The following is a 23,115-nucleotide window of genomic DNA, read 5'->3' as shown; positions in this document are numbered from 1 at the left end:
TGTGAGCTCCTAGAGGGCAGATTGTTCATCTGATTTATATCTGTGTGCCTCAAAGCACATAGTATCTTCTCCCTAGCAGACGTTTAATAAATACTGCTGAAAGAATGGATGCAGCATAGACAAATGTTTCTTTCACTCCGTAAATCTCACTGTATTAACTTCTACTGGCCTATAGATCCAAGATGCGTTCAATATCTTCCATGGGCTCTTATATCCAAGTGCTATAATCATTTAACTGTAGAAGAGATCATTCATTATTCATAGTTCCATTGAACAATAGCCATTATTTCCTGACTTCTACAAGTATTTCAGGGTTTATTTGATTTCCTACTATCATTATCACTCACTTAACACTAATTGAAGGACAATACCAGAACCCCTATGCAATACAGATAATACTACTGCAGTTTAGAGATTGCCTTGAGGTTATAATCCAGCATTACAGGGACCTTGAAAAATTCAAGAACTGAGCTTAGGTTCTAATTGGGCTAGAAGAAATCAATACAATAAAAATAAAATAAAATGATAATGGCAAAGACTAGTGATGATAGAAGTGACTCCCTTTATTTTTTTGTCTAACATGGAATAACAAGAGGTGTATTGTGGTCTGGCTTTTCTTTTGACTTCTGACATTTGAGCCTAAAATCATGACGTTCAACTTATGTATATAATGGGAAGTGGGAAGTAATAATCCTCTTCTTTTTTTTTTTTTTTTTTAATTTTTTTTTTCAACGTTTATTTATTTTTGGGACAGAGAGAGACAGAGCATGAACGGGGGAGGGGCAGAGAGAGAGGGAGACACAGAATCGGAAACAGGCTCCAGGCTCCGAGCCATCAGCCCAGAGCCTGACGCGGGGCTCGAACTCACGGACCGTGAGATCGTGACCTGGATGAAGTCGGACGCCTACCCGACTGCGCCACCCAGGCGCCCCAGTAATAATCCTCTTCTAATATAGTATCGCTCAGCCTCTGGTGGGTTCTAAATCATCTAGACATTCTGAAAGTTAAACAACATGTTTTGTGGTTCTGGATCTGTGTGCTTTCCAAGATTTCTATTACTTATCCTTAATTTCTTAACCTCAGAGTGGATTTAGGAGTTTGCTATACTTAAACCAAACCTTTAGGAGGACATTTGAAAAGTTTTGGGTATGTTTAGATTTTGAAAATAATTGTAACCTCTGAAAAGTGCTCCCAAAACACAGAACAAATTAATTGTCTCTTTTAAAACAAAATTCTAGCCAGGTCTTTGAGTCAACCCAAACAGTGAGCTCCATTTGAGATTCTAATTGTGATTCAAAACCAATCTACACTCTGAATTCTTCTATGGAAATGGAATATTCTTCTGTTTATCATTTGTATATTATCATGAGAGTATTATCATTTGTAATGTATTTTTCAAAATTATGGTTAGTCACAAAGCAATATTACATGCCATATGCAGTCTTAAATATTCTTAAAATGATAGATGTTATGGCAACAAATAGAATAGAAAATGGTTAATATTAATGATTTCAGTATTTGATTATAAAAATAGAATCACATTTTGCATATTATCAATCCCAAATGTCCTTTTGTATTATATAAGATAGAACCATAGCTAATCCTTAAACTAAAATATGAAATGACACATTTATACTGTTAAATGTTATTTTTACATTAAGATTTGATCTACTGTTTGACAATTTTAAATTGAAATAAATATTAAGTATTTACAACTTTCAAGAATAAGAATATATTTTTTTCTCATCTTAGGCTCTGTAACTAGAGAAAGGTGTTACAGTGACCAAGTAATAATTTTATCAAAAATCAGACACAATGCCAACACTAGTGTATAACCTCCAGCCACTAAAGAAACCATTATTCTGTAAGAATACAAGAATTTAATCCCTGCAGTACTATCACCTGACATGCTTATCTTCTCTGCCTGCCTACATAGAAAGGTGACATGACAGTAATAACTAGCACTTAATAATTCTACATACTATTCACTGTTTTAATGTTTCTCCTATGTTAATTATCCTACTGCCTGTGAAAATAACCCTCTCCTAATCAACTCTATTAAATGGCTTTTGATCAGAAGTATCTTCACTGGATTCTTAATTTCCAACAATATTACTCCAATGACTATTCCACAGATAACCATGCCTTATTATCTGAAATTAACAGTCCATGCAGTGACTATTCCAGGTTTTATTCCAGCAATTGAACTCAACCTCATATCACAAAATCTAAAATTTGATCACCCTTCAAACCAATTCAAATTCTCACATGGTATTTTTCAACCATCATGTATCACCGTCTACTATTCATGAATTTATCAGCAAGTTAAAAATCACTATTACTAGATTTAATCCTATTAGAACCAAATTCACCTACTTCCAGATAAAAACTTACACACTAATTTCTGATCAAAAAGACCTAATTACATTTCTTCATCACATTAGTCTTAAGCTTGTCCATATTTAATTTACACAAGTAACCTCCATAATAACCAGAACACTGATGAATAAAGATCAGCCAGTCACAACTCCCAATCAAGTCCCACATCTATATAACACAGTAATCCCCACAGGCTCCCCACTAAAAAATCCAGTACCTCCAGGATCAGAAATTACTTAATCCCCCAATCTTTTAAATTCAAACATGATTTTCACTTTACCATTCTTCAAGATATATAAAACCATTATGCCCTCTATCAACAATTCTTAAAAAAAATCCCCAAGATAGTCATCTTAGTGGGTCAAGTCTCAGGATAATGCTTACTAAGGCATAACCCTTATATAACCAAAAATGGCCAATATTCCCTCCCCCCCCAAAAAAATCTTTAAAGACATTAAACATAAAAAAATCCACCAAATTTATCACAATTCCACAGACAATTCCTCCACTCACAATCAACCTGAGTCCACCACAAATAGGTGAAAATTTCAAAAACCCTAGGAAAGTAAGCACAAAACTAGTGCTTCTCACATGAAATTTAACTATGACCAGTGACATGAAAAATAAACATAATATTGTCAAACAGCAGATCAAATCAAAATAAAAAATAATATTCCAGCACCTCTGTCATTGTCCTATTCTGATTACTTGTAGCATATCTACTAACACTAAATGAAGGACAACCAGTTGGACATCCATTCATAATTATTAGCCAACCAGCATCAGTCCCGTATTTTCTCTTTATTCTCATAGTTCTATCAATCACAAGCATTATTGAAAACAACTTTCTAAAATAAATAGTCTTTGTAGTATATTTATTACTTTGGTCTTATAAAGCAGAAAAGAGGCGTAATATTTCTTCCTAACACTCAGGAAAGGAGCTCCAATTCCATCATCACACCCAAAACTAAAATTCCACTTAAAGTACTGCCTAGAAACTTGTGCATGAAAAGAGAAGGATTATTATCATGTTCTACATCAGTATCAAAAAACAAATCATAAATCACCCAATAACTATGTAATTTGTGCATTCAGGGATCTCATGTATTAGTACATGTACATAATACACAGTATGTATAATCACACATTAACAATTTATCCCATGCATATAAGTGGGTGCATTAAACTATTGACATTTCATAATACATACAATGGTATATTGTTCATACATTTTAAACCCCATGAAGTAGCAGCACAATAACATGATTAATATTACATAGCACATAATATTGGTTGTACATACCCCATTAAGTCAAATCATGTCTAGACAACATGCCTATCATAACTGATAACCATGCTTAATCACAAAACTTCAAGAAACTAGCAACTTTTCCACAAACGTGTCCCTCTTCTTACTCTGGGCCCATAACTTTGGAGGGTATCCAGAAATTAATTATATCTGGAATCTTGTTCTTACTTCAGGACCACCTCACCTAAAATTGCCTCTTTCCTTTTAAATAAGACTTCTCAATGCACTAATGACTAATTGCCCATGCTCACAGGTAACTATGCCATGCATTTGCATGTGGTAAGTTGTTTGTTTGTTTGTTTGTTTGTTTTAATTTGGGAATGCTGTGTCTCAGCTATAGCTGTCAAAGGCCTTAGCACAGTTAAGCAAACTTTAACTGAGCTTAAACTGAGTACTACTTACCAATATTATAAACCATAAGGTATAATTCAACCAATGGTTACTGGACATAGAAGAATCTGTGTATACACAACATGCACACTTATCAAATAAATGATTAGCTTAGCAAACCCTTTACCATGCATAAACCTTATGCTGTATATATTTATTAGCTGTTTTCCCAAATCACAAAAACAAGATTAAATATACAACATATAAAGCTTATCTTTCATCTCATATGTATTTTAATTACAGCTAAAATACTCACACTCCTGACCTTACAAATTAAAACCCCACTTAAGACAATTTTAAATCCTTCCCACCGATGCCAACATGCTACTTTAATCCATAAAACACCCATAGACAGACATCTTCCTAGATTGGAATTTTTAATCAAAATAAGAGTACATTAAACTACATAATAAATTAAGTATATTAAAATTTTTTGACCCTAACAGAAAAATATATTCAAGTTCAAGTAATTCCACTATATATAAAGTTGCTACTTAAACATATATATCCCAATAGCCAGGCACCCTCATCACTTTGCCCACTTGGCAGTCTCTTATCCTTAGTTTCTATACTTGTGCCACTAAGCCTTCTTTCAATTTATACTACTCACTCTTGCCTTCCACAGGATTTTTGAAAATGCTACCACCTGTGTTTAGAATATGATCTTCTCCTAGTTTCCTCTGTGCTTTTCACTTAGTTAACACATGTTCTTCTGCAATCTTGACCTGGCAACTTTCTTTCTCCTAGTTCACCTCAGGCAGCTTTGCTTAGTGCCATTATGTGATTATGTAACTCTGCCTCAAAGCAAGTATATGAGGCTATACTGATGAGTTCTTTCTCACTAGAGTACCAGTGTCATGAAAAAAAGAACTATGTTAATATTAGGATTTCCATAGTGTCCCATGTCCTTAAGGGCAAGGTTTATGCTCAGTACAGTGTGAATGATCAAAATTTTTATCCTAGGAGGAAATAATCCATGTACCCAAAATAAGAACAAGACTTGGTGCTCTTTCTATATTCTAAACTTCTGTCCACAACTCATTGCTGGGTTTTTGACTTAACTCTATATTCACCAATGCACCAATTCAACAAACAGATGACTAATTTCCAAAATTCTCAATATATTAAGATTTGAAGGACATGAGTGTTTAATTGCTATTAGCTATGCCTTAATTTTTACACACTCAAAAATGTACAGATTTTTGGTTTTGTTTTTGTTTTCTGTAATAATTCTCTCTCTGACCTGTAGCTTCAAAGATCCAAATATGTCTCCCCTATTAGGATATCAGTCTTCTTTTCATAGTAAATGAAAATATTAAATTACTTTCCTTTTTTATCACTGAGATGTTAAGTTAAATAATGTATGCCATCTATAGTCCTGTATGTGGTATTTTAATAATAAAATTAATAATTTATTTATATTTAATAATATTTAATAATAGTATTAATAATACTAAATAATAGTATTAATAGTATTAATAATACTAAATAATAATACTAAATACTAAATAATAGTATTTAATAATAAATTTAAATTCTTCTCTATTAAATTGAAAATAAATCGTGTATTGATATATTTTATAATTACCATTGCAACATAAATGTTCATTAGTCTAAACTGTCAAGATTTCCAAAGGAGAGACAAAAGGTCCATGTGTCTGTTATACTGAACCCAACAATATATAGAAAGGGATCTCTCTGAGATGCAAGCTAAAAGTATTTATAGCAGAAAAGTAGAAGGGCAATCATTATATCACCTACTTTCTTTTTTTTGCTAAAGCAATTGTTCCCCCTGGTGTAATTTCTAGTGTTCTTTGTTTCTGGTCCAGTTTTATATGACTTAAACAGTGAGGTTCGTGCAACTCCCCTAGAGAGATAACTTCCTGCAGTTTAATAGGTTTCTTTATTAGGATCCTTTTCCCTGTTGATCAGCCATTGTATATATTCATTATATAATTTCCTTACATCTGGTCATTATCTAGGATCAAAATGCTCAAAGTTCTAACTCATAACATTTATAATAAAGTTATAATTTATTAGTATTTGTTAATAAAAGTAATAATTTATTACTAGTAGTAAAAGGATCATTAGGAAATACTCTGAATGCTATGGGCTTGACTTGACATTAATATACGATGTCGATACTGTTTTTTTTTTTTTTCTTAAATCTACAATGGTAAGAAAGCATTAAAGATTCTGACTCAAGGGGCGCCTGGGTGGCTCAGTCAGTTGAGCGTCTGACTTTGGCTCAGGCCATGATCTTATAGTTCATGGGTTTGAGCCCTGCATCAGGCTCTGTGCTGACAGCTCAGAGCCTGGAGCCTGCTTCAAACTCTATGTCTCCCTCTCCCTCTCTGCCGCTCCCCTGCTCATGCTCTGTCTCTCTCTTTCTCTCTCTCTCTCTCAAAAATAAATAAACATTAAAAAATTTAAAAAAAAAGATTCTGACTCAAAATATAATTGAATTTTATTATTAATTAGGGTTATGAGAATGAAGCTGAATGTCTTCAAAAAGAAATAAAATTTTAACAAATACAAATGTATAAGTAACACATGGTAAGGAATTATCAACTTAAATTAGAGAGGGAGGACTGGTAATTCAGTACTTCATTTTATAAAATAATGCTTCATTTTTCCTAACTTTTTAAATTTTTTAACTGACTCCTCTGAACACAACAGAATTAGAATTATGGATTTATGACACAATGGTGAACCACAATCAAAGGCATGACAGCAAAAGAACAAATTTTCCATTCATTGCACTAGATTTAAATATCAATCCAATAGAATGTTGCCTGGAACACAAATATGCGTCTCCCTGTTCAGCAGAACATAAAGCTGATTATAGAAATGATTTTGGTCAGTGAAAGAGTAGAACACTGTATTAAGAAACAAAGATGTTAGACAGCAGGAATACAATTGATTTATGATCACTATAAGTACTTTTAATAATAGTTCAACTTTACAAATAATTCAGAGGCACCAAAATGTGATTAAAATTATATTAAGAACACAAGACCAAGATGATATAGAATCTCAAAACACAGGATTTTTATAGTTGCATAACTTTTAATATAAGCATTCTTATTGAAGATGGCAGTGTAGTAGGAGGACTCTATGCTTACCTCATCTCTCAAACACAGCTAGATAAATATGAAATCATTCTGAACACGCAAAAATCGATCTGAGGACTGAGAGAACAAACTGCACAACCAGAGGGAGAAAAGAGGCCACACTGTGGAAGTCAGGAGGTGTGGATGTGTGATTTGGAGGACAAAAGAATTACAGGACAGGGAGCCCTGATCATGGAGAGAGGAGAGAGAGAACAGAGAGAACAGAGTACAGGGCATTGCACAAGAAAAAACACTTCCCCAAAACTACTGACGGGGAAAACTAGAGGGGGAGCTGATGTCTGCAAGTTTTTACAAACGGCAGAGCTCAAAGTCTGAAGTGAGAAGTCCATGCCATCCCCCGTGTGGAGCCTGCGGGCATAGAAGTGCTCCTTCTATGGGAAACGGGCAGAGGCCCTGCAGCACACAGACAGTGTGGTCTAAGGATCCCCTGGGTCACACCGACAGAGACAGTTCCCCTTTTTGGAGTGCATTTGGGGAAGTGGCACTGTCTCACCAGGGATAAAAGAGCAGGCCAGCACCACAGACCTGCCCCGTTCATTAGCATATGAACAGAGACACCTGCTGAGGGCAGCTAACCTGGACACTAGCCTTTGACTATACTTTATCATAAATTTAAGCCCCTGCACATTCCTGCAACAACTCCTCTGGGACAAAGCAGCACCGGCCACAGTGTGGCAAGACCCACACCCAGAGGATCAGTGCAAATGTAGGCCTCGTGAGGTCCTTAAAATTTGGAGTTTTGAAACGCAGCCAGGGTGCCAGAGATAAAACAGGAGCACTGTACCATTGGGTGGCCAGACAGCTGAGACACAGAGAGGGTGAATGCAAGGATCTGAGGGATGCCTGAGACAAATGAGGGGAGACTGTTCGCTCTTCTCTAAGGGCTTCCTGAAGAGCAGCAGGCACAAACTCCCCACTCCGTGGACTAGAGAGCCAGCTGACACCACTTTTACACACACTCATCAGCACAGATGGACTTCAGTGAGCAACAAAGTGCACAAAGTGGAGGTGTGAGCCACTTTCACCAAGCCCTTGCCTACCTTGTGGTCTGCAGGTGCTTCTGAAACAGGGCAAGTGTGCCTGAAAGTGAGAGCAACAGCGGGCCTCTTCCCAAGAAGACCAGCACAAACCCCCTTCATGCGCAAAGTCTACCATAGAATTCTGCAAAGCTTCAGCTCTAGGGGAAATCGGATCTAGATTCTTTTAATAAGGAGACCAAAACACACCTAGCTAAAACTTGCCACACTGTGGCTAAGGTCCAAACATTCCCCATTAGAGGCAAGGAGAAACTGTGCAGAGGATTTACCTGAGGGAAAGAGCAGCCAAAACAAAACAGCAAAGCATACACAGCATACACCAGAAACACTTCCTGAAGTGCCAGGCCCTGGACAATTTAGGACCTCTTCTTAATATAGCCATTACTCTCAGGAGCAGGAAAAATAAAAGGCCTTCTTGACACAAAGAAGAGAGAGACTTAGACATAATGCCAAGACAGAGGATTTCAATCCAAAAGAAAGAACAAGAAGAGGTCATGGCCAGGGATCTAATCAAAACAGATAAAAGTAATATGCCTGAACAAGAATTTAAAACAATAATTATAAGGATACGAGCTAGGCTTGAGAAAACCATAGGAGACACCAGAGAGTCTCTTACAACAGAGATAAGAGATCTAAAAACTAGTGAGGCAGAAATAAAAAATGCAATAACCAAGATGAAAAACTGATTTGATGTAATGACCACAAGGATGGAAAAAAATATGAATGAATAAGTGATATGGAAGAAAAACTTATGAAAAATAATGAAGTTGAAAAGAAAAGGGAAAGAAAAATACTGGATCATAAATGTAGACCTAAAATGACTCAGCGACTCCATAAAGTGTAATAACATACATATCATCAGAGTCTCAGAAGAACAGAGTGAAAAGGAGGAAGAAAGTTTATTTGAGCAAATTGCAACTAAAAACTTCCCTAATCTGGAGAAGGAAACAGACATCCAAATCCAGGAGGCACAGAAACCTCCCATCAAAATGAACAAAAGCAGGCCAACAGCCAGACATACTGTAGTAAAATTTGCAAAATACAGAGATAAGGAAATAATCCCAAAGCAGCAAGGGAAAACAAATCCCTAACCTAAAAAACAAACAAACACCACAAATCAGGCTAGCAGCAGATTTCTCCACAGAAACATGGCAGGCCAGCATGCTTAGCATCCTGAAAGGGAAAAATATGCAGCCAAGAATACTTTATCCAGCAAGGCTGTCATTCAGAATAGAAGGAGAAATAAAGAGTTTCCCAGACAAACAAAAACTAAGGGAGTTTATGACTACTAAACCAGCCCTGCAAGAAATATTAAAGGGGACTCTAGAGGAAAGGAATCCCCAAAACTGACAAAGAAACAGAAAAACTCCAGAAACAACAAGTAATAAAATAGCACTAAATTCATTTCTATCAATAATCACTCTGAATGTAAATGGACTAGATGTTCCAAGCAAAAGACATACTGTGTCAAAATGGATTTTAAATAATTAATTAATTAATTAATTTAAAAAAGGGCCTTTCTATATGCTGCCTATAAGAGACTCATTTTAGACGTAAAGACACCTTCACATTGAAAGTGAGAGGATGGAGAAATATGTATCATAGAGATGAATGTCAAGAGAAAGCCTGAGTAGCCATCCTTATAACACAGAAACTAGATTTCAAACCAAAGACTGTAACAAGAGATGAAGAAGGGTACTGTATCATAATAAAGGGAAATATCTAACAAGAAGATCAAACAATTGTAAATATTTATGCCCCAACATGATAGCACCCAAATATATAAAACAATTAAAAACAAACAAAGTAACTCATTGATAATGCTACAATAATAGTAGGGGATTTTGACACCACACTGACAGCAATGGGCGGACCATCTATGCAGAAAATCAGTAAGGAAACAATGGCTTTAAATGACACAATGGACCAGACTGACTTAATAAATATATTCAGAACAATTTATGCTAAAGCAGCAGAATACACAGTCTTTACAAGTGCACATTCTCCAGAATAGATCACACACTGGGTCACAAATTAGCCCTCAACAAGTACAAAAAGATCGAGATGATACCATGCATATTTTTCGACCACAATGCTAGGAAACTTAAAGTCAACCACAAGAAAAAAATTTAGAAAAACCACAAATACATGGAGGTTAAATAATATCCTACTAAGAATGAATAGGTTAACTAGGATATTAAAGAAAAAATTTTTTTAAAAATACATAGAAACAAATGAAAATAAAAACACGACAGTCCAAAACCTCTGGGATGCAGAAAAAGTGGTTATAAGAGGGAAGTATATAGCAACACAGATCTAATACAAGAAGCCAGAAAAGTCTCAAACACACAACCTAACCTTATACTGAAAGGATCAAGAAAAGTAACAGCAAATAAAGCCTAAAGTCAGCACAAAAAGGGAAATAATAAAGATTAAAGCAGAAATAAATATACAGAAAGAAAAAAATAGATCAATGAAACTAGGAGCTGGTATTTTTGAAAGAACTAATAAAATTGATCAACCCCTAGCTAGGCTTATCAAAAAGAAAAGAGGGGCATCTGGGAGGCTCAGTCCATTGAGTGTGTGACTCTCGATTTTCGCTAAGGTCATGTTCTCTGAGTTGTGGGATCAATCCCTGCATCGGGCCCCACACTGATCATGGAGCCTGCTCAGGATTCTCTCTCTCACTCTAAAATGGAAAAGAAACAAAAAGGACCTAATAAATAAAATTGTGAATGAAAGAGAAGAGATCACAACTGATACCACAGAAATGCAAACAATTATAAGGGAATATTATAAAAAATTATATGTCAACAAATTGGGGAATCTGAATGAAATGGATAAATTCCTTGAAACATATACAATACCAACACTCAAATACGAAGAAAAAAATTTGAACAGACTCATAACCAGCAAAGAAACTGAATCAGTTATCAAAAATCTCCCAACAAACAAAAGTCCAGGGCCAGATGGCTTCCCAGGGGAATTCTACCAAACATTTAAAGAAAAATTAATACCAATTCTTCTCAAACTCTTGCAAAAAATAGAAATGGAAAGAAAGTTTCCAAACTCCTTCTACAAGCACAGCATTACCTAAACTCCAAAACCAGACAAAGACCCCACTAAAAAAGGAGAATTACAGGCCAATCCTTGATTGGATTGCAAAAATGATGGATGCAAAAATTCTCAAGAAGATACTAGCAAATCGAATCCAACAGTACATTAAAAGAATCAGTCACCACAATCAAGTGGGTTTTATTCCTGGGCTTCAGGGCTGCTTTAACATTCATAAATCAATCAATATGATATACCACATTAATAAAAGAAAGGATAGGAATCATATGATCCTCTCAATAAATGCGGAAAAAAGAATTTGACAAAGTATAGCATCCATTTGTAATAAAACTCAACAAAATAGGGATAAAAGGAACATACCTCAACATAAAGGCCATAAAGGAACATACCTCAACATAAAGGCCATAAAGGCTAATATCATCCTCAATGGGGAAGAACTGGGAGCCTTTCCACTAAGGTCAAGAACAAGACAGAGATGATCCACTCCCACCATTGTTATTTAACATAATATTGGAAGTCCTAATTTCAAAATCAGATGACTCCAACAGAAAGAAAGAAAGAAAGAAAGAAAGAAAGAAAGAAAGGGCATCCAAATCAGCAAGGAAGAGGTCAAACTTTAACTATTTGTAAAGGACATGATACTATATGTAGAAAACCCTGAAGATTCCATCAAAAAATTGCTAGAAGTGATACATAAATTCGGCAAAGTTGCAGGATATAACATTAATAGAGACCTGTTGTATTTCTATACATTGATAATGAAGGAACAGAAAGAGAAATCAAGGAATTGATCCCATTTACAAATGCACTAAAAAACATAAGATACCTAAGAATAAACCTAACCAAAGAGGTACAAGATATGTACTCTGAAAACTACAGAACCCTGATAAAAGAAATTGTAGAGAATGCAAAGAAATGGAAAACATTCCCTGCTCATGGATTAGAAGAAATATTGCTAAAATGTCTGTACTGCCCAAAGCAATCTACACATTTAATGCAATCCCTATCAAAATACCACCAGCATTTTTTGCACAGCTACAGCAAACAAGCCTAAAATCTGTATGGAACCACAAACAAAGCCTGAATAGCCAAAGCAATCTTGAAAAAGCAAAGCGAAGCTGGAGGCATCACGATTCCAGGCTCCAAGTTATATTACAAAGTTGTCTTGATCAAGCCAGTATGGTCCTATTATAAAAACAGACACATAGATCAGTGGAACAGAATAGAAAACCCAGAAATGGACCTACTACAATATGGTCAACTAATATTTGACAAAGCAGAAAAGAATATCCAATGGAAAAAAGACAGTCTCTTCAACAAATGGTGCTGGGAAAACTAGACAGCAACATGCAGAAGAATGAAACAGGACTGCTTTCTCACACCACACACAAAAATAAATTCAAAGTGGATGAAAGACCTAAATGGGAAATGGGAAACTATCAATATCATAGAAGAGAACAGATAACAGCAAATTCTTTGACATGGGCCATAGCAACGCCTTACTAGACATGTCACCAGAGCAAAGGAAACAAAAGCAAAAATGAACTATAGGGACTTCATTGAAATAAAAAACCTTCTTAAAAGTGAAGGAAACTGTCAACAAAACTGAAAGGCAACCTATGAAATGGGAGAAGATATTTGCAAAGGACATATGTGATAAAGGGTTAGTATCCAAAATATATAAAGAACTTAATGGAGTGCCTCGGTGGCTCAGTCGTTTAAGCATCTGACTTTGCTCAGGTCATTATCTCATTCTTATGGTTCTTGGGTTCGAGCCCCACATTGAGCTCTATACTGAAAGCTCAGAACCTGGAGTCAGCTTCAGATTCTGTCTTCCTCTCTCTCTGCTCCTCCCCAGCTCACGCTTTGTCTCTGTCTCTCAAAAATAAATAAACATTAAAAAAATATATATATATATATATATACACACACACACATATATATATACAATATATATACTTATATACAAAATGTGTATATATATATATATATACACATGTGTATATATATATGTGTGTGTATATATATGTGTATATGTATGTGTGTATATATATACACATTTTGTATATAAGTATATATATATTGTATATATATGTGTGTGTGTATGTATATATATATATATATATGTATATATATATATATATATACACATAAGAACTAATCAAGCTCAACACCAAAAAAAAAATCCATTTAAGAAATGGACAGAAGACATGTATAGACATTTTTCAAAGAAGATATATAGATGGCTAACACACACGTGAAAAGACGCTCAACATCACTCATCGTCAGGGAAATGCAAATCAAAACCATGATGAGACACCACCTTACACCTGCCAGAATGGCTAAAATTAACAACACATGAAACAACAGATATTGGTGAGGATGTGGAGAAAGGGGAACCCTGTTACACTGTTGATAGGAATGCAAACTGGTGCAGCCATTGTGGAAAACAGTATGGAAGTTCCTCAAAAAGTTAAAAATAGAAATAGCCTACAACCCAGCAATTGAACTACCAGGTATTAACCTAAAGGATACAAAAATACTGATTTGGAGGGGCACATGCACTGGTGTTTATAGCAGCATTATCAACAATAGCCAAATTATGGAAAAAGTCCAATGTCCACTGACTAATGGATAAAGAAGTAGTACATATATGTGATAGAATATTAATCAGCCATCAAAAAGAATGAAATCTCGCCATTTGCAACAAAGCTAGAGTATATATAAGTGTAACAAGTCAGTCAGAGAAAGACAAACACCATGTGATTTCACCTATGTGTAATTTAAGAAACAAAACAAATGAACATATGGGAAGGGAAAAGAAAAAGAGAAATAGAGAGGCAAACCATAAGAGACTCTTAACTATAGAGAACAAACAGTTGCTGGAGGGGAGGTGAGCAGGAGGATGTGTTAAATGGGTGGTGGATATAAGGGAAGCACTTGTGATGAGCACTGTGTATTATATGTATGTGATGAATCACTAAATTCTACTCCTGAAACCAATACTACACTATATATATGTTAACTACCTAGAATTTAAATAAAAACTTGAATAAAAAAAGAAATTAGTGGGAAAATGCAAAAATATCTTAGTGCTATACTTCAACTGATAATATTGTACTAAGATTAATTTCTTAGCTTTAATTTATATTCCCTTCTTGTGCAAGACATTTCTTATTGTTATTATTGACACAAAATGAAGGCGAATGAAGCATATATTGGAACTCTCTGGACTCTTCTTTTAACAGCTTTAAGATAAGATTCACATACCATAACATTAAACCATTTAAAGTGTGGGGGAAAAAAACAGTATTATGGTACATATTATGTAACTGCATTTTATAAATATTTAGATTTTCAAAATTGTTTGATTTTCTTAACATAAAAAATTTCATTTAATTTACCTTATATTTAAGTGTTTCAATATACAGTTTATAAAATATATCAGTTACTTTTATTAAGGTATGTAATATCAATAATTATAATTGCGATCATTTATTCATGGTTGGAAAACAGGTTCTGACAATTTCTTAATCAACTTTGTAAGCCTGAGCCACATACTTAGTAAGAAATTACCCTTTGAACTGTTCTATCATGGCTCTGTGCTCCAAATTATAATCACATTGATCAAAACTGTCCTTTAAGTTGTAGCTGAATAGTAATCATCATCAGGAGGTACTACATGTGGTACAATAGAAATTTGATTTTAAGTTTGTAGAAAAGTCTATTAAAAGCAAATAAAAGGATAAGATGTCCTTGTTTGAAGTAGGTAGTTGAGGTTAACAACTTTGATCTCTCATCAAAATTTGCTGAAAATTTTCAAAATAATATGAAGTAAAATTGTCAAGATGCTAAAACTTGAGCTAATGTCAGCCTTCTAAACATACTTTACCAAAGTCCTCGGGAAATTATCATTCCACAGTAAACACCAGCATGACAAACTCTTCCATTTTGGAACTCAGTAGGGAATGTACAGAAAAATAAAACAAGAGAGGTCTTCTTCAAGTATAAGCCTCTCCAGTTTCTTTACTCATAGAATGGACACATTATCATCTAAATTTTACATGTTTTTAGATATCAAAAATATGATCTGAAAAGTCACCAATAAGAAAAAAAAATTTGTTGAGTCCCTATCTTCACACATTCTACTGCTGATGGCACTGAATGTTACCATAAACTTATTACTTAACAACATTTTATCATGAGACACAAAATTAAATCATGTATGTTTTGTCAACTGCTTTCACAGGCATTATATTGTGTGATACACCATATTTCACATTTTCACAATTTCACAACTGTGAAAGTATTTTCACTATTTCATCAGTTTGCCAGCAAACATGTATTTATTGAACAGTTTTCTTCACCTGATAACATGCGGGGTCTGGAACATTCATTGATAAACTATCTCTGACATCATGGAGTTTAGTGATCTCATTGGATCTAGCTGAAAAGATGTGCAATAAAAAAATAATTATGGGTAATTACATAATTTCAAGTTTGCAAAATGCTGTAAAAAAACGACATAGTTCAACCTTATTTTCTTACTTCCTCAAGGAAATATATCCAAGAAAGTATTGGTTCAGAGCTCAAACTTAAGTGTACAATTTTATCTCCTTATACTACATTATACCTAGAATCTGACACCATCCCGTGCGGTGTGCTGGTGAAGGGATCAAGGGAAAATCAGGCACTTATATCAGACTCCCCCTAATACTGCCACCAAAATTATAATGCCTATTTTTAAAACAACTATATACTACTAATATATTATGGTTCTACTTGGAAAATAGTACCAGTGCTAGTTTCTGAACATATTTTCATATATTTAGGAATTCATGTAAAAGAAAGAAAACTCTCCTGGGCCATAGACACTTAAATTTCATGAAAAAAGGAGCTATGCATTTCCTGTCCCCTGTAGTTACTTTCAGGGCTTCAAAGACTGCTTGGTTAATTGCAGGCATTTCAATTCCTACAAATGAGTGAAAAAAATAGAATATAAGAAAAGGAAAAACATAAGATGAAGGATTATATACCAATTGAAGGAAAAGTAGAAAAAATATTTGAGCAAAATGGTTATACAAGATTCTGGTAACCCATTAATATAATGCCGATGTATGTTGAGGTTGCTAATGAGAAGGATTTTGGTGTTTTCTTCACTCCATGTCAGAATAACCTGTTATCATTAATATATTCTAACAATTACTGTGTGTTTAATCTATCAGCAGTAGGACGTTCCAGCTAAACAGCAAGATCCAACAGTACGTTTAAACAGGCCTTGAGAAGCAGTGTTTTGTGATAAGCAGCAAGCTTTTTACTCCATGTTAGGTCAAAGAAGAAAGGATAAGAGGGATTAGATGAAGGGACAAAGCACAGAACCTGATATGTTTAAATAATGGAGAAGAGTCTTTCAAATTATGTTTTGCTAGGATGATGATGATGATAATGGTGGTGGTGATGATGATGATTTATGTTTAAAACCCATGAAGTCCCAACATTTATTACAAGCCTTCTATAAAGCATTTTCAAGAGCTCAAAGAGAATCTTATACTGAAAACTTATGAGAGTTGCAGGTCATATTTTTCCAAAAGTAGAGTATAAGATTTGCAGAAATAAAATACCGTAGAAATTTCTGGAAATAGGTGCATATCTTGTTTGAAGAAAAATAAAAAGTCTGTGTTTCAAATTAAAGGTAAATTGATGAACCTGAGAATAAATCTTAAGGCTAGTAAGCTATTCACTTTTCTTGAAGGTAGAACTTAAAGTTCTCATAGACTTCTTTTCATGGGAATATCTGGGAATACTAAAATTATTTCTGTGGTAGACAGAATTCTAAGAATGGCTGCCAATGACTCTTGCTCTCTCCCCTTGAGTGTTGGTGGGATCTTTGAATGTTGAAATATTATCCAAGATGTTATATTATAAAGCAAAAGGGAAATAATTTGGGTATGTTCAATGTAATCATATGAATACATAAAAAAGAAATTTTCAGGGGACCTGGAAGGCTCGGTTGGTTGAGTGTCCCACTCATGATAGTGACTCACATGATGATCTTGTGGTCATGAAGCCTGCTTGATATTCTCTCTCTCCCTCTCCCTCTACTGCTCCCCTGCTCATGCCTTCTCTTTCTCAAAATAAATAAATAAACTAAAAATAGTAATAATAGAACAATAAATAGAAATTTTCTCTGGCTGATAGCAGAAGAAGTTAGAGATCTGAAGCATTGGAAATATTTGGCAGGACCTTTATGGCCTGAATTTGGACAGGACCACATGTAAGGATAAGACACTAGTAGCTGAATCCAATTTGATAACCACTAAAAAAAATAATAATAAAAAAAAATAAAAACAACAGTGTGTATGCACACATACACTTACACACATGCATGAGCAAACATGAAATTTTCCAAAATGATTCAGCAACAAATTTGAATCACATAAGTAGGAGGGTTCTCCAGAGATCTAAAGAATCTCATTTGATATTAAGTGAATATGCTATATTATAATATCCAGAAATATATTAAATATAAATATGCTATAATTATAAATAACTATAGTATCTAGAAAAAAATCTAGACCTAGGCATTATTTACTAAATCTAATCTTCCCTGCTTTTGAAAGGTTATTTCTTTTCAGGCCATAATCAATATAAGTATAACATATGCCCTTTATTAACTGAATCCTGTAAGTATCATCACAGAATAACTTCTTATTTTATTCCTACTAGTCTGACACTTGACTGATCTCTATTTTTAATCAAATGGTAAATAATGTCGGAAAACCAGCACTCTAAAAAAAGCAAAACAAAACAGGAATACTTACTTATATTTGTATTCCTTCTTACAGATTCTAAAGAACTTCATCCCAAATCCATTTTAAAATTAGAAGGAATATAATTAATTCAGCAAATCACTTTTACATATAATATTTACTACTGAAATAATCTCTGTGCCTTACTCTCAGTTTTATTGTAAATCTAAAACTGTTCTAAATAATAAGGTCTTAAAACAAACAAACCGAAAAGTAGTGGTAAGATACTCCTGAGAATCTTAGAAAAAAATAAATTTCCTCCCAAAGTTGAAAGTGGCAGTTGAAACATATAATGAGTAATCAATTAATTCTATGTGTCACCAATATTAACTCATGTTTGCCTGTTTCTTCCCCCAGAAACGAGATGAAACACACGAACATATAATATTTCAGAGTATAATTTTGAATACTTTATATTTCAGTTTTAAGTTATTAAAATGATTATACAACTATCAAATTCATGCATAGGCAGCAGTTTAAAAAATCCTTTAAGAATAACAACTAAACATTTTATTAGATGTATAAAATTGTAATAATGGGTATATTAAAATTTAATTTAAATCAGATAAATCCAGCCAACCATTATGCTTTATTTTTCAGTTCAGATTTTGTTTTTTTATTCCCAATTATTCTTTTATTATCAGGAAATCTAAAATATATATCACATATGGAATGCTATTAGTATTTTATATTGGAAATAAACTATTCTTGAGACTATGCAACTAGAAAAAAATCTTTTTTCCCTTTCCTTCTAATTTCTAATAGAATCCAATTTAATCTAATTCAACAGATTGGCAGAAAGCATTAAGCAGACACATTGTGAAGAATACTCTGCAAATCATGTTTGCTTTACCGCAATAATTACAACTGAGTGTATCAGTAGAATGGTTAGCTTGAGGCTTGAGCAAATAAACCAACTCATATTCTGCGCTCTTAGGAAATAGCATTGTTACTTGATATCTGTTCTTGCAGTAGCTTCACTAATAATGAATAGTATTATTTATCTCTTAATGTGTTTCATCTTTAAGACTAAACCTGATATTAGAAAACATCCTAATTTAAAAAAAAAAAAAGATGCAGGAAATAGTCAAAACTTAATGTAAAAAGGGACAAGCAGAGTTTCTGTCCATTTTTCCTCAAAGGGATTGAAACCTACTTACATTCAATATGAAATCACCCTGCATTTAAAAACCATGCCAAAATTGGCCACTGGTAGAGTAAATGGAAGCTTTGGATTCACCTCCCTAGTGATTTAATATAGGGGATGAGACAGAGAAAAATGATGAAGCAATAGTCTTAAAATTTGAGATTAAATCATTGACTTGTTGTTCAAAAAAGTGAGCATTAGTTGCTTCAGGAGGGCCTGTGACTCAATGGTTAGATGTCAGAAAAGGAAAAAAAAAATTTAATGTTTCTTTAGTTTTGAGAGAAAGAGAGACAGAGTGTGAGCAAGGGACAGGCAGAGAGAGCAGGAGACACAAAATCTGAAGCAGGCTCCAGGCTTTGAGCTGTCACCACAGATCCCAACACGGGGCTCCAACTCACAAACCACAAGATCATGACCTGAGCCGAAGTCAGATGCTTAATTTACCGAGCCATCCAGGTGCCCCAAAAAAGAAAATCTTAAACATTAGAATGAATTCCTTTATAAGCTGACAGAATAGTCAAATTCTATTATTTTTTTTCTTGACTTCAAGCTTCCATCATAATTAAAGCTAACTATGGGCACCTGGATGGCTCAGTCAGTTGAGCACCCAACTACTTAAGATTCTCCTTCCCTCTCTCTCTGCCACCCTCCCCAACTTGCCCTCTCTCTCAAATTCTAAAAAAAATTAAAATTCAATTCAATTCAATTCAATTCAATTCAAGCTAACTAGAACAAAATAAACAATCATAGCAGTCAATGTCCTCGCATTTTATAAAATATGGTAGAGTTTCTTAGTACCATTGGATTTTACTTCTGTTACTTAACAGAATTTCTTGGTATAAGTTTGAAACCAAGAGGTTCCCTTTATTGCATACTTTTAGAACATGAGGATATTGCCTTAAATATAGGATTTAGTCCAGTGCAAACCAATGTTTTACAATAAAATCAGTTTCTTTAATAATGGAAACCAAATCTACTGAATTTCATAACAACTGGTGCAAACATTTACTTTGTAACAATAAGGATTTGCATAATTTTCTTTATGAGGAGTAAGGGTGATTTTTATGATTTTACCATTAAGATGCTTTTTGTATTTCTAATATCTCTCTTAATATCTGAGTTTATTAGGACTGTACTTACAAAAAAAAAAGCAACAACTTTTGTTGAATTCAGAATGGTCTTGTATCATTAAATTCAAATAATTAATATAAAACATTTGGTATTTATTTCTTGTCTATGACCTGGTAAAGAAAAAAGGAAGAGGGAAATGCCAACTTGGTTTTGGGGAAATAAAGAGACTGCTTACAATAAATTATAGAATTCTCAGAAGTAGAATTCTGAGGACAAAAAAAAAAAACAGATTTCAAAATAATATCAGATGATATGTTTTATATAAAGCTTAAACTCATGAAAGAGACCATATATTGCTATTTATGCAAATAATTACACTGAACTGAAATTATAAACACAAAAAACAAGAGAGAAGAAATGAAATGAGGCGGAGAAAATTAGAGGTTTCAACATTCTTTGATGGCATATCAAGGTTTTGGTTTTTTTTTTACAATCTATATATCAGATTTAGAAAATTTTCATAATAAATTTCTATTATTTCCTTTTTTATTTATAGCCATCTAAGAATTTGCCAACTGTACAGTTAGGAATGCATAATACCAACTCACTGATGATATTAAGTTCAAGTTCAAGGGTTCCTAAAACTACCCTTGGTTTCAATATTTCACCAGCAGGACTCACAGAACTCATTGAGAGCTATTGTATTAAAATTGGCCAAGGGAAGAAGTGCCTACAGCAGAGTCTACAAAAAGCACTAAATTTAAAGCTCTGTTGTCCTCTCCCATAAAGTAATGGACAGTGTTACTTCCAGAATATCAGTGTGGAACAACATGCTGGAGTCTTGCCAACTAGGGAAGTTCTCTGAGCCTTAGTATCCAAAATCCCTACTAAAACTGCACCACATAAGCATAACTGACTGACTGTCCAACTGGTAGATGTCTGTTTCCAGCTCCTCAGGGGATCTGATACCTACATATCCAAATCACTGCCCCAAATTACATTGTTACTATCTGGATCGCCCAAGGGCCTCAGGCAAATAAAAATACTCCCCTCAAACATGACATTTCAAGGGTTTAGAGATTACCTCCCAGAATTACAGGGCAGACTTGACCTCTCTTTTATCAAGGTTAAATTATTTACTACACAACATCTCTCAGACAAAAATAAAATCTCTGGAAGGTAGATTAAGGGAGAGCTTAACTTTCCACAATATTTTAATGTTTATGTTGATATATATTCTTTAATAGAAAAAAGATCCCCCAAAAAAAAAAGAGAGAGAGAGAGAACCTCACATAATTCTGCCATTTGCCATCAGCTGAGCATTCATAGAGAAACACTGGTCTAAGGGCTTTCGGTCTAAGGTTCCTACACCAGTGGTAAATAACCAAACATTTCACTTTTTAATATCTTTACAAGAAACAGTCAGAATTAACACTTACAAGTCATTTAGTAATTTAGATAGGGCTTCCTACAGATAAATCTATTTAAAAGTAAAAAATTAAATTTGGATTTAAGAAGCTGTGTATAATTCCATTTTTTAGTGATTTTTTTGTTTGTTTTTTTAATCAATTACTCCACACTTTTTAATCAGGTACTTCTAAAGGACAGGAGCAGTTTCTTCATCTGATTTTTCTTCTCCTCTTCTTTTCCTAACCTCTCTTTCTTTCCCTCTGTCTCTAATTCACATACATTAGTCTTTGTGCAATAAAAGTCACATCTCAAGGGCTGATCTGTTGTTCCACCCAAAGTAGATTCAGTTCATAATTAGAAAATGCTTTCATTGGTCTTCTGCATCAAAGAAAGCAATAGAAAAAAAAGAAAAATAGACTGGAAACAACCTGGAATTGGAGAGATTACATAAAATGGCATTTTCTCAGAGTGAATTAGGTTCACAAAAGCTAAATATTTGGGGCCCAACAGTAAATTGAAAATACAGGTTACATGTTTTTTTTGTTCATTTAAGTGAATCAAGTCAAATATATTAACATAATGGAAAAATGCTTATTATCACCAATTATCAACTAATTGTCAATTAATTCTTATTGATATAAGCTCCATATATGAATAAAATGAATCATGTCTTCTCTTTGCCACATGCTAGAATAATTAAAAAAAAAAAAGAGTTTCAGCTGCAATCTGAAAAGTTTAACCCTCACAAACTAAATATTGAACTAACCTGTTGGAATTTCTTTCTCTTGAGTGCTTAGAAACATTTGATAAATTTAAATGGTTTGACAGATTTATGTCTCTGTGGATGAAAGGACTAAAGACTTCCCAAGGTATCATCTACAGTCTCCTACTTTTGGAGAATCTATGATGTATTAGGAAAATTGAAGTAGAGAACAAGATTGATAGAGAATAAGAGTGCTGATATTAAGCTAGTAAACTTCAACAGCCAATTTAACACTGTGCTGATAAATTGTCAGTATTTGTAATTCATCAGGGATTTTACAGGAAAAGAACCCTTGTATGTTCTTTAAGGGTTCATGGTACAATACATATAAATCTTTAGGATTTGGGGGTCCAAGGCAAAAGGACACTAAATACACTGACTTTACTTAGATATTCTTCCCAAAGAGAAACATTGGCATAGAATCCATTATCTCCAAGAACTGTTCAGTAAATATCTGTCCAAATAGAATAAAAGAATAGAACAGAACTGTTATTTATGAAATTATTTAAATACTAGTGTATTTAGGAACAAGTCAAATTGTCCCTTCTTGGGATTTAAATATTTCTTTCAATTCTTACAAAGTGTAGAATA

Source organism: Panthera uncia, chromosome F1 (assembly GCF_023721935.1).
Source record: "Panthera uncia isolate 11264 chromosome F1, Puncia_PCG_1.0, whole genome shotgun sequence".
Taxonomy (NCBI): domain Eukaryota; kingdom Metazoa; phylum Chordata; class Mammalia; order Carnivora; family Felidae; genus Panthera; species Panthera uncia.
This window is presented reverse-complemented; position numbering follows the sequence as displayed.